This window comes from Sus scrofa, chromosome X, assembly GCF_000003025.6.
Source record: "Sus scrofa isolate TJ Tabasco breed Duroc chromosome X, Sscrofa11.1, whole genome shotgun sequence".
Classification (NCBI taxonomy): domain Eukaryota; kingdom Metazoa; phylum Chordata; class Mammalia; order Artiodactyla; family Suidae; genus Sus; species Sus scrofa.
Window position 1 is genome coordinate 33245936 of NC_010461.5, and position 14838 is coordinate 33260773.

At 37.4% G+C, this 14838-nt stretch overlaps 1 pseudogene; it reads left to right on the top strand.

The window, feature by feature from the left end:
- Positions 375-1525, top strand: LOC100521170 (annotated as a pseudogene).

Consider the following 14838-nt stretch of genomic DNA (forward strand, 5'->3'; position numbering starts at 1 on the left):
ATTTGCAAAAAATGGAAAAAAAAAACAGATAATAACCAGAGACCGTCCAACCAAAAAAAGAAAGGAAGAATGGAGAACCATGGAATCAACTGGAACACGAGGTTTAAAATAGCAATAAATAATCATCAATTATCACCTTAAATGTCAATGGACTGAATGCTCCAATCAAAAGACAAAGAGTGGCAGACTGGATAAAAATCAAAAAGCTTCAATATGCTGCCTACGAGAAACTCACCTTAGGACAAAGGATACATATAGATTGAAAGTGAAGGGGTGGGAAAAAATATTTCATGCCAATAGACATGACAGGAAAGCAGGAGTTGCAATACTCATATCAGACAAAATAGACTTTAAAACAAAAGACATAGCTCAAAATGGAGGTAAAACAGCCACCCAGTCGCCCCCAGCCCAACTCCGGCAGTCACCGCCACCACCCAGATGGGGGAAAGGAGGGCCATGATCCAAAGGAATGAGAGCAATTGAGAAAACTGTTAATTGGTGGTCTGAGCTTTGAAACTACAGATGATAGTTTAAGAGAACATTTTGATAAATGGGGCACACTTACAGATTGTGTGGTGATGAGAGACCCCCAAACAAAACGTTCCAGGGTATTTGGTTTTGTGACTTATTCTTGTGTTGAAGAGGTGGATGCAGAAATGTGTGCTCGACCACACAAGGTTGATGGACGTGTAGTGGAACCAAAGAGAGCTGTTTCTAGAGAGGATTCTGTAAAGCCTGGTGCCCATCTAACAGTGAAGAAAATTTTTGTTGGTGGTAATAAAGAAGATACAGAGGAATACAATTTGAGAGACTACTTTGAAAAGTATGGCAAAATTGAAACCATAGAAGTTATGGAAGACAGGCAGAGTGGGAAAAAGAGGATTTGCTTTTGTAACTTTCGATGATCATGATACAGTTGATAAAATTGTTGTTCAGAAAAACCACACTATAAATGGGCATAATTGTGAAGTGAAAAAGGCCCTTTCTAAACAAGAAATGCAATCTGCCAGATCACAGAGAGGTCGTGGAGGGGAATCTGGCAACTTTCTGGGTCATAGAGGAAACTTTGGAGGTGGTGGAGGCAACTTTGGCCATGGCGAAAACTTTGGTGGAAGAGGAGGTTATGGTGGTGGATGTGGTGGCAGCAGGGGTAGTTATAGAGGAGGCGATGGTGGATATAATGGATTTGGAGGTGATGGTGGCAACTATGGTGGTGGTCCTGGTTATAGTAGTAGAAGAGGCTATGGTGGTGGTGGACCAGGATATGGGAACCAAGGTGGTGGATATGGTGGCGGTGGTGGAGGATATGATGGTTACAATGAAGGAGGAAATTTTGGAGGTGGTAACTATGGTGGTGGTGGGAAGTATAATGATTTTGAAAATTATAGTGGACAACAACAATCAAATTATGGACCCATGAAGGGGGGCAGTTTTGGTGGAAGAAGCTCGGGCAGTCCCTATGGTTGTGGTTATGGATCTGGTGGTGGAAGTGGTGGATATGGTAGCAGCAGGTTCTAAAAACTCAGCAGAAAAGGGCTACAGTTCTTAGCAGGAGAGAGAGTGAGAGGTTGTCAGGAAAGCTGCAGGTTACTTTGAGACAGTCGTCCCAAAAGCATTAGAGGAACTGTAAAAATCTGCCACAGAAGGAACGATGATCCATAGTCGGAAAAGTTACTGCAGCTTATACAGGAAACCCTTCTTATTCAGGACTGTCATAGCCACAGTTTGCAAGAAGTGCAGTTATTGATAAATGCAATGTAGTGTCAATTAGATGTACATTCCTGAGGTCTTCTATCTGTTGTAGCTTTTTCTTTTTGATTTCATTACATTAGGTATATTGCCCTGTAAATTGTGGTAGTGGTGCCAGGAACAAAAAATTAAGGAATTTTTAACTTTTCAGTATTTGTGTAGTTCAGTTTTTCTATATTTTAGTACAGAAACTCTAACAAAATGCAGTTTTGAAGGTGTTTCTTTGTGAGTTAACAAGTAAAGACGATCATTGTTAATTACTATTTTGTATGAATTTTACTAAAGTTAACTGTAAAGAAACACCTGCTGACTTGCAGTTTAAGGGGAAATTTATTCTCCCCATTTCCAAACCATGAAATGAGTGGGCTCTGACATGTGGAGAGAATAGATATTTGTATGTTTGCAATGTGTGTTTTAGATAATAGCATTGGGTATTTACATTAGCATATTTTATTTGTGAACTTAATAGCATTAGGATTTACCTTCAAATTAAAAATCTCAAAATTCCTATTTGGTTTTTGTGCATTTTCTTTCAAAATGTAATCATATGATTTTAGTGTATTAGCTTTGCTGAGAGTCCTAGCTGTGTTTAGAACATCTCCATTCTGCAATCACCTTGGTCACATGTGAACTGCTCCCATAGATTTATTCGGGTATAAAGGATGTCTGCTGCCCTCTGATTAAATTTGGGAAAGGGGTAGTGAATGTCTTCCCCTTCCTCTTATCTTATAAAACATTTTTAAAAATTCCAAATACAGGACCACTAAGCCTGCTATATCTGAGCAAATTAAAGGCTGCCTTTTTTTTCCTTTTTAAAGCACAAGAGGCCCTTAAATCTTGGTTATTTTCCTTGGTTTAATATATATTTTTTTGATACAAGCTCTCAGAGCAAGAGGATAAAAATCATGCATTGTTGAACTCTTAAAAAAAATAAATAAAAGACATAAAGAAAGACAAAGAAGGACACTATTTAATGATTAAGGGATCCATCCAAGGAGAGGATGTTACTATCATCAACATATATGCCCCAAATACAGGAGCACCCATATACATACAACAAATACTAACAGACATAAAGGGAGAAATTGATGAGAATACAATCATAGTAGGAGACTTTAATACCCCCCTCACACAAATGGAGAGATCCGTTAGACAGAAAACCAATAAAGCAACAGAGACCCTAAAGGAAACAATAGAAAAGTTAGATTTAATTGATATCTTCAGGACACGACGTTCAAAAAAATCAGAATACACATTCTTCTCAAATGCTCATGGAACATTCTCAAGAATCGACCACATATTGGGACACAAAGCTAACCTCAACACATTTAGGAGCATAGAAATTATCTCAAGTATCTTCTCTGACCACAATGCCATGAAATTAGAAATCAACCATGGGAAAAGAAATGAGAAAAAACCTACTACATGGAGACTAAACAACATGCTACTAAAAAACCAATGGGTCAATGAGGAAATCAAGAAGGAAATTAAAAAATACCTTGAAATTAAAAATACCTTCAAATACCTTGAAACAAAATCTATGGGATGCTGCAAAAGCAGTGCTCAGAGGGAAATTTATAGCAATACAGGCCTTTCTCAAAAAAGAAGAAAGATCCCAAATTGACAACTTAAACCTTCACCAAAACAAATTAGAAAAAGAACAAAAAATACCTAAAGTCAGCAGAAGGAAGGAAATTATAAAGATCAAAGAAGAAATCAATAAAATAGAGATTCAAAAAACAATAGAGAAATTTAATAAAACCAAGAGCTGGATCTTTGAAAAGGTATACAAAATTGACAAACCCCAGGCTAGACTCACTAAGAAGAGGAGAGAAAGAACCCAAATAAAATTAGAAGTGAAAAAGAAGAAATTACAACGGATTCTGCAGAAGTACAAAAAACCATAAGAGAATACTATGAACACTTATATGCCAACAAATTTGACAATCTGGAAGAAATGGACAATTTTCTAGAATCTTACAGCCTGCCAAAACTGAATCAAGAAGAAACAGACCAACTGAACAGACCCATCACTAGAAATGAAGAGGTCATAAAAACACTCCCTACAAATAAAAGTCCAGGACCAGATGGCTTCACAGGCGAATTCTATCAAACATATAAAGAGGAATTGGTGCCCATCCTCCTTAAACTCTTTCAAAAGGTGGAAGAAGAAGGAATATTCCCAAAGACATTCTTTGATGCCACCATCACCCTCATTCCAAAACCGGACATAGATAATACCAAAAATGAAAACTATCGCCCAATATCACTGATGAATATAGATGCAAAAATTCTCAACAAAATCTTAGCCAACTGAACCCAACAACATATCAAAAAATTATGCACCATGACCAGGCTGGGTTCATCCCAGGTTCACAAGGATGGTTCAACACACCTCATTAACAAAGAAAAAAGTCAAAAATCATATGATCATCTCAATAGACGCAGAAAAAGCATTTGACAAAGTTCAACATCCATTCATGATCAAGACCCTCGCCAAAGTGGGTATAGAGGGAACATTCCTGAATATAATCAAAGCCATTTATGATAAACCCACATCAAATATAATACTCAATGGGGAAAAACTGAAAGCCTTCTCACTCAAATCTGGAAGAAGACAGGGATGCCCACTCTCACCACTGCTCTTCAACATAGTTTTGGAAGTCCTAACCACAGCAATTAGACAAACAAAAGAAATAAAAGGCATCCATATAGCAAGAGAAGAGATAAAACTGTCACTGTATGCAGATGACATGATACTATACACAGAAAACCCTAAGGACTCAACCCCAAAATTCCTTGAACTGATTAATAAATTCATCAAAGTAGCAGGATATAAGATTAACATTCAGAAGTCAGTTGCATTTCTGTATACCAGCAATGAAACATTAGAAAAGGAATACAAAAATACGATACCTTTTAAAATTGCACCTCACAAAATCAAATACCTCGGAATACACCTGACCAAGGAGGTAAAGGACCTATATGCTGAGAACTATAAAACTTTAATCAAAGAAATCAAGGAAGATGTAAAGAAATGGAAAGATATTCCATGTTCCTGGATTGGAAAAATCAATATTGTAAAAATGGCCATACTACCCAAAGCAATCTACAGATTCAATGCAATCCCTATCAAATTACCCAGGACATTTTTCACAGAACTAGAACAAACAATCCAAACATTTATATGGAACCACAAAAGACCCAGAATCACCAAAGCAATCCTGAGAAATAAAAACCAAGCAGGAGGCATAACTCTCCCAGACTTCAGGCACTATTACAAAGGCACAGTCATCAAAATAGTGTGGTACTGGTACCAAAACAGACAAACAGACCAATGGAACAGAATAGAGAACCCAGAAATAAACCCTGACACCTAGCATCAATTCACCTTTGACAAGGGAGGCAAGAACATAAAATGGGAAAAAGAAAGTCTATTCAGCAAGCATTGCTGGGAAACCTGGACAGCTGCATGCAAAGCAATGAAATTAGAACACACCCTCACACCACGCACAAAAATAAACTCAAATGGCTGAAAGGCTTAAATATACGACAGGACACCATCAAACTCCTAGAAGAGAACAAAGGCAAAACACTCTCTGACATCAACATCATGAATATTTTCTCAGGTCAGTCTCCCAAAGCAATAGAAATTAGAGCAAAAATAAACCCAAGGGACCTCATCAAACTGAAAAGCTTTTGCACAGCAAAGGAAACCCAAAAGAAAACAAAAAGACAACTGACAGAATGGGAGAAAATAGTTTCAAACAATGCAACAGACATGGGCTTAATCTCTAGAATATACAAGCAACTTATAAAACTCAACAGCAAAAAGGCAACAACCCAATGGAAAAATGGGCCAAGGACCTGAATAGACATTTCTCCAAGGAAGATATACAGACGGCCAACAAGCACATGAAAAAATGCTCAACATCCCTGATCATTAAAGAAATGCAAATCAAAACTACCATGAGATACCACCTCACCCCAGTCAGAATGGCCATCATTAATAAATCCACAAATAACAAGTGCTGGAGGGGCTGTGGAGAAAAGGGAACCCTCCTGCACTGTTGGTGGGAATGTACACTGGTAAAGCCACTATGGAGAATAGTTTGGAGATACCTTTTAAATCTATACATAGAACTTCCATATGACCCCGCAATCCCACTCTTGGGCATCTATCCAGGCAAAACTCTGCTTAAAAGAGACACATGCACCCGCATGTTCATTGTAGCACTATTCACAATAGCCAAGACATGGAAACAATCCAAATGTCCATCGACAGATGATTGGATTAGGAAGATGTGGTAATATATACACAATGGAATATTACTCAGCCATGAAAAAGGAAGACATAATGCCATCTGCAGCAACATGAATGGAACTGGAGACTCTCATATTGAGTGAAATAAGTCAGAAAGAGAAAGACAAATACAAATACTATATGATATCACTTATAACTGGAATCTAATATCCAGCACAAATGAACCTTTCCACAGAAAAGACAATCATGGATTTGGAGAATGGAGTTGTGGCCGCCCGGGGGGAGAGGGAGGGAGTGGGAGGATCGGGAGCTTGGGGTTATCGGATACAACTTGGAATGGATTTACAAGGATATCCTGCTGAGTAGCATTGAGAACTATGTCTAGATACTTATATTGCAACAGAACAAAGGGTGGGAAAAATATGTAAGTGTCACTTGGTCCCCATGCTGTACAGTGGAAAAATAAAATAAATAAATAAATAAAATATAAAGAAACAAAATACACTGAGACAAATGACAATGAAAACACAGCCATGCAAAATCTATGGGATGCCACAAAGGCAGTTCTTAGAGGGATGTTCTTAGCAGTACAGGCCTTCGTCAAAAAAAGAACATCTCAAAGCAACAACTTAACCTATCATCTAAAAGAATTAGAAAAAGAACAAACAAAACCTAACATCAGCAGAAGGAAGGAAATCATAAAGATTAGAGAGGAAATCAATAAAATAGAAATTCAAAAAACAATAGAAAAAAAATCAATAAAACCAAGATCTGGCTCCTTAAAAGGGTAAACAAAACTGACAAACCTCTGGCCAGACTCACCAGGAAGAAACGAGTGAGAAGCCAAATAAACAAAATAAGAAATAAAAGGGAGATATCTTAACGGATACTGCAGAAATTACCAAAAAAAAAAAAAAAAAAAAAAAAAGACCGAGCGAGCAAATGCTACAATTTTATATGCCAACAAATTTGAGAACCTAGAAGAAATGGACAACTTTCTAGAAACATACAGCTCACCAAAATTGAATCAAGAAACACATCATTTAAACAGACCCATCATTAGAAATGAAATTGAATTCGTAATAAAAACACTCCCTACAACAATAGTCCAGGACCAGACGGCTTCACAGGCAAAGTCTACCAAGCAAAAAAGAACTTATACCCACCCTTCTTAAAATTTTACAAAAGATGGAGGAAGCAACATGCCCAAAGACATTCTATGAAGCCACCATCACCCTAATACCAAAGCCAGACAAAGATACTACTGAAAAGGAAAGTTATAGGCCAATATTTTTTATGAACATAGACACAAAAATTCTCAACAAAATTTTAGCCAATTGAATCCAACACATAAAGAGATCATACACCAAGACTAAGTGGGATTCATCCCAAGGTCATGAGGATGGTTCAACATACACAAATCAATCAACATCATTCACATTAACAAAAGAAAAGCCAAAACCCACAGGATCATCTTAATAGATGCAGAAAAGCATTTAACAACATCCAAAAACCATTTATGATAAAAGCTCTTACCAAAGTGGGTATAGAGGGAACATATATTAACATAATAAAAGGCATTTATGACAAACCCACAACCAATATAACACTTGACTGAGAAAAGCTGAAAGCCTTCCCTCTAAAATCTGACACAAGACAAGGATACCCACTCTCACCACTTTTATTCAACATTTTATTGCATTCCTTGCCACAGCAATCAGACAAACAAAAGATATAAAAGGTATCCAAATCAGAGTGGAAGAGGTAAAACTGTCATTCTATGCAGATGACATGATACTATATATAGAAAACCCTAAGGATTCCACACAAAAACTATTCAAACTGATGAACAGCAAAGTAGCATGATATAAGATGAACATTCAGAAATTGGTGGCATTTCTGTAAACTAACAATGAAAGATTTACAAAGAGATCCTGCTGAATAGCATTGAGAACTATGTCTAGATACTCATGTTGCAACAGAAGAAAGGGTGGGGGGAAAAACTGTAATTGTAATGTATACATGTAAGGATAACCTGACCCCCTTGCTGTACAGTGGGAAAATAAAAAATAAAATTAAAAAAATAAATAAATAAATAAATAAAAATAAAAACAATACCTTTTAAAATTACACCCCGCAAAATGAAATATCTAGGAATAAACCTGACCAAGGAGGTGAGACTTATATGCTGGAACTATAAAACATTAATCAAGGAAATTAAAGAGGATTCAAAGAAATGGAAAGATAGCCCATGTTACTTGATTAGAAGAATTAATGTTAAAGTGGCTGTAACTATCCAAAGCAATCTATAGATTTAATGCAACCCCTATCACATTACCCATGTTATTTTCCACAGAACTGGAGAAAGCTATTATTCGAAAAGATGCATGCATCCCAATATTCACTGCAGCACTATTTACAATAACCAAGACTTGGAAGCAACCTAAATGTCCATCTACAGAAGAAGGGATTAAGATGTGGTACATAATACAATGGAATACCACTTAGTTATATAAAAGAACAAAATAATGCCATCTCCAGCAACACAGTTGCAACTATAGATTATCATACTAAGTGAGGTAAGTCAAAAAGACAAATACCATATGATATCCCATATATGGAATCTAAAATGTCACACAAATGAACCTATCTGCAAAACAGAAACAGACTCACTGACAAAGAGAATAGACTTGTGGTTGCCAAGGGAGAGGGGTGGGAATGGTATGGACTGGGGGTTTGGAGTTAGCAGATGCAAGCTATCACATTTAGAATGGATAAGCAATGATGTCCTACTGCATAGCACAGGGAACTATATATATCCAGTCTCTTGGGACATATCATGATAGAGGTTAATATAAGAAAAGGAGTGTGTGTGTGTGTGTGTGTGTGTGTGTGTATGATTGAGTCACTTTGCTGTATAGCAGAAACTGGCACAACATTGTAAATCAACTATACTTCTAAAAATTTAAAACATTTCAATAAAAAAAAACACTGATTACTTATTTCCCCCCCACACCCACCCAGAAGAAATCTGAAAGGAAAAGGTAAAATTGTCTCTATTTGCAGATGACATGATTTTATATATAGGAAAATCTTAAAGACTCCACCAGAAAAAAATTGTTCAAATTCATCAAATTCAGTAAAGTTGCAGGATTCAAAATTAACATGCAAGAAGAATCAATATTGTCAAAATGACTATACTATCCAAGGCAACCAAGATTAAATGCAATCCCTATTAAATTTGTATGGAAACACAAATGACCCCAAACAGCCAAAGCAATCCTGAGGAAAAAAAAAAAAAAAAAAAAAATGGAGCAGAGTTCCCATCATGGCACAGTGGTTAACGAATCTGACTAGGAACCATGAGGTTGCAGGTTCAATCCCTGGCCTCACTCAGTGGGTTAAGGATCCGGCATTGCCATGAGCTGTGGTGTAGGTCGCAGATGTGGCTTGGATCTGGCATAGCCGTAGCTGTGGCGTAGGCTGGCAGCTACAGCTCCGGTTAGACCCCTAGCCTGGGAACCTCCATATGCCATGCACAGGTGCAGCTCTAGAAAAGGCAAAAAGACAAAAAAAAAAAAAAAAAATGAAAGAAAAATGGAGCTGGAGCAATGAGGTTCCCTGACTTCAGACCATACTACAAAGCTATAGTTTTCAGAACAGTATGTTACCAGCATGAAAACAGAAATACAGACAATGGAACAGGACAGAAAGGCCAGAAATAAACCCAAGAACATATGGTCAATTAATCCATGACAAAGGAGGCAAGAATATACAATGGAGAAAAGATAGTCTCTTCAATAAGCAGTGGTGCAAAAACTGGACAGCTACATTCAAAGGAATGAAATTAGAATACTCTTTAACATCATACACAAAAGCAAACTTGAAATGGACTGAAGATCTAAATGTAAGACTGGATACTGTGAAACTCTTAGAGGAAAAAATAGGCAGAACACTGACTTAAACTGAAGCAATATCTTCTCAGATCCATCTCCTAGAGTAATGGAAATAAAAACAAAAATAAACAATGGGACCTAATTAAATTTTAGAAGTTTTTGCACAGCAAAGGAACCCATAAATAAAATGAAAAGATGACCCACTGAATGGGGGAATAAATTTGCAAATGAAGCAACTGACAAGGGTTTAATCTCCAAAATATATAAACACCTCCTACAGCTCAATATCAAAAAAACAAACAACCCAATTACAAAATGAGCAGAAGATCTAAACAGACATTTCTCTAAAGATACACAGATGGCCAAAAAACACCACACAACTACAGTCAAGTAAGCTATGACAAAGGAGGCAAGAATACAAACTATAGAAAAAACAGTCTCTTCAGTAAGTGTCGATGGAGAAACTTGACAGCTATATGCAAAAGAATGAAGTTAGAATGTTGCCTAACCCTACACACAAAAATAAAACAAAAATGGATCAAAGACCTAAATTTAAGCCCAGATACTCTAAATTCCTAGGGAAAAACATAAGCAGAACACTCTGACATAAATTGCAGCAGTATCTTTTTGGATTCATCTTCTAGAGTGGTGGAAATACAAACAAAAACAAACAAATGGGACCTAATTAAACTTAAAAGCCATTGCAAAGCAAGGGAAACCATGAACAAAGCAAAAAGACAACCCACAGAATGGGAAAAAACACTTGCCAATGATGCAACTGACAAAAGGTTCAAAACATACAATCATCTCATACAGTTGAAAATCAAACAAACAATCCAATTGAAAAACAGGCATAAAATCTAAATACACATTTCTCCAAAGATGGACAGAGATGGCCAAAAGCTTGTGGAGGGATGCTCACCATCACTAATTAGAGAAATGCAAACTGAAACAACCATGAGGTATCACCTCACACCTGTCAGAATGGCCAACGTCAAAAAGTCTACAAACAATAAATGCTGGAGAGGATGTGGAGATAAAGGAACTCTCCTATACTGTTGGTGGGAATGTAAGTGGGTGAAGCCACTATGGAGAGCAGTTAAAAAAAAAAAAAAAAAGTGGGCCCCCAAGTTTACTGCAGCACTATTTACAATAGCCAAGACATGGAAACAACCTGACTATCCACTGACAGAAGAATGGATCAAGAAGCTGGGGTACATATATATAATGGAATATAACTCAGACATAAGAAAGAATTAAATCATGCCATTTGCAGCAACCTGGATGGACCTAGACATTATCATACTAAGTGAAGTAAGCCAGGTAGAGAAATACAAGTATCTTATGATACCACTTATATGTGGAACCTAAAAATAACAATACAAATGAACTTATTTACGAAACAGAAATAGATGCACAGACATAGAATGAAAACTTATGGTTATCAAAGGGGAAAGGGGCAGAGGGATAAATTAGGGATTAACATTTACATTGTACTCTAAATAAAATAACCAAGAAGCATCTACCATACAGCACATGGAATTATACTCAATAGTCTATAATAACCCATATGGGAAAAGAATGTTAATAAACAATAAACATATGCATATTATAGCTGTATTACTTTGCTGTATACCTGAAATTAACACAACATTATAAATCTGCTACATTCAAGTAACATTTAAAAAAATTAACGTGCAAAAATCAGTAGCAATTCTATGCACTAAGAGGCAATTATCTGAAAATAAAGAAAATGATCCCATTTACAAAAGCATAAGAATGTACTTAGATAAAAATATAACCAGACAGGCAAAGGATCTCTATACTGTAATCTCTAAGACCTTGATGAATAAAATCAAAGAGAAATAACTAGAAAGGTATCCCTTGTTCATAGAACACGAGAATTTATATTACCAAAATCTCCATACTTTCCATGCCATCCATAGTTTTAATGCAATACATGTTAAGAGTCTCAGGGATTTTTTTTTTTTAACAAATGTACAAGTAAAAATCCTAAAATTTAATTGGTCCCAACAAAGTCCCTGAATAGCCAAAGCAATCCTGAAAAAGACCAAAGCAGGAGGCATCACACTTCCTGAACTCAAGCTATATTAGAAAGCTATAGTCAATCAAAACAGTGTATTACTGGCATAAAAACAGGCATTTTGACCAATCAAACATAATCAAGAACCCAGAAATATGCCCTAGTATATATAGCTGAGTAATATTTGACAAGGGAGTTAACAATATTCAATGGAGAAAAGTCACTTTCTTCAATAAATGGTGCTGGGAAAATTGAATCTTCCCATGTAAAAGAATGAAATTGGACCACTACCTATACCACTCACAAAAATTAACTGGAAATAGATTAAATACTTTAATAGAAGAGTTCCCGTCGTGGCGCAGTGGTTAACGAATCTGACTAGGAACCATGAGGTTGCGGGTTCGGTCCCTGCCCTTGCTCAGTGGGTTAAGGATCTGGCGTTGCCGTGAGCTGTGGTGTAGGTTGCAGACGCGGCTCGGATCCCGCGTTGCGCGTTGCTGTGGCTCTGGCGTAGGCTGGTGGCTACAGCTCCGATTCGACCCCTGGCCTGGGAACCTCCATATGCCACAGGAGCGGCCCAAGAAATAGCAAAAAGACAAAAAAAAAAAAAAAAAAAAAAAAAAAAAAAAACTTTAATAGAAACCCAGAAACCATAAAACTAGCTGAAGTAAACATGGGGGGAAAGCTCCCACTGGGTGTTGGCAATGCTTGTTTTGTATATATATGACAACTAGAGCACAACAATGTAAAAAAAAAGAAGTGGGATTATATCAAACTAAATAGCCTCTGCATAGCAATAGAAACAATCAACAAAATGAAAAGACAATCTACAGAAGGAGAAAAAAAATATCTGCAAACCAAACATCTGATTAAGGGTGAATATCCAAAGTATGTAAAGAACTCATACAACAGCCAAAAAGAAAGAAAAGGGAAAAAAAAGAAAGAAAAAAAATAACAATAGGCAAAGGACCAGAATAGACATTTTTCCAAAGAAGATAAATGAATGGCCAAAGGGTACATGAAAAGATATTCAACACAATTAGGGAAATGCAAATCAAAATCATAATATCACTTCATAAATGTGCGAAAGACTAGGATCGAAAAGACAAGAGACAACAGATGTTGACATGGATGCTGAGAAAAAGGAACCCTTGTGCACTGATGGGGAGATTATGAATTGGTACAGCTGGTATGGAAATAAGTATGGAAAGTCCCCAAAATTAACTATCATATGGTTCAGCAATTCCACTTAGAAAGAAGTGAAAACACTGTATTAAAGAGCATCTGTCCCCATCCCCATGTTCCTAACAGCAGTATTTCTAATAGCCAAGACATGAAAACACCCTAAGTGTCCATCTACAGATGAAAGGACAAAAAGGCACGGTATACATACATTCAACAGGATATTAACTCAGCCACGAAGAAGGAGGAAATCCTGCCATTTGTTGAAACATGGATAGACTCTGAGGGCATTGTGCTAAGTGCAATCAGTCAAATTTCAAAGAGAAAGACAATATTGTATGATCCTACTTATACATGGAATTAGAACAAAACCACTCACAGAAAGAGATTAGATTTGTGGTTACCAGAGATGGACATGCAAGGAGAGAGAACTGGATGAAGGTGGTAAAAAGTGCAAACTTCTAGTGATAAGATAAAGAATTACTAGGGATGTAATGTACAACATGAAGACTATAATTAACACAGCTGCATGGTATATATGAAAGTTGTTAAGAGAGTTAATCCTAAGTGTTCTCATCAAGAGGAACATGAGATACAACCTCTGTAGAACATGATGGATGTTAATTCACGGCGGTAATCATTCCATGATGTATATACAGCAAATCAGTATTTGTACCCCTTAACCTTATACAGTGCTGTATGTCAATTCTATCTCAGGAAAACTGGAAGAAAAGAAAGATCACTAAGCACACTTGGGCATTGGAAGGACACCCTTTCTCCCTCTACCATTTTCGTAAGCAATCCTTGCCCTAGAGGATGTGAAATCAAAGGACGCATCTCTATGTAAATATAGGGTAAGCACCTGAGTGCTTTTCTATTCTAATGCAAGTGCTTGACGTTAAGCCTGTGATTGCCTAGGCATCCACTTCAGAGACCGCAATCTTGAATAAACACTAGATAAAGAGCCTGACCCCTGAAGTTTCCTTTGTTTTAGAGATCTCTGGTTGCCTTAGATAATTGACCTTGTTTTTCCCTTCCTGAGTTTTCACTCCCTCCCTTATGTTTTAAATTCACCAACACAAAGAGTGAACCTGTGACACCCTAGGCATCCCAGCCTAGACTCCAAAAAAGGCAGAGCTCCAGGTCCACTCTCTCTCTAGTGAAACCTGGCTATGTGGCGCCAGGTGTAATCCTCCAGGAGTTTATAATAGCAATAATCCTCCAGGATCTGTAATAATCCTTTTTTTTTCCCCAAAGTTTCCTGATCGTTGATATCTAGGTGCACCTTGTAATCATAGTAAGAACCACAGGGGCTGGTCCAGCCACATCACTGACTGCCAAAGGGAAATGTCTGCTGGGGGGGCGGTGGTTTCCTCTGGCCCAGGTGAGTCCTCCCAGGCATTTCTAGCCAATAGCATCACTCCTGACAGGCTGAGACCAGGACAAAACAATTGGCCTCGTTGGCGGGATGGCATGTTTGCCTTTGCAGTTAACAGGGGGAACACCCTTGAACTGCAACTGGCTTACTAGCCGACTAACCTAGGTGGGTAATACCATCTGGGAACCGAACACCACTTGCTGGAGGTCTGTCATGCTGCTGTGTCCTTGCGTATTGCCTCTGCCATGTGTTGCCTGAGGTATCCATCCCAAGATGTCACTGCTGCCATCACGACTCAATGATCTCACCAGAGTGGCATGATCAA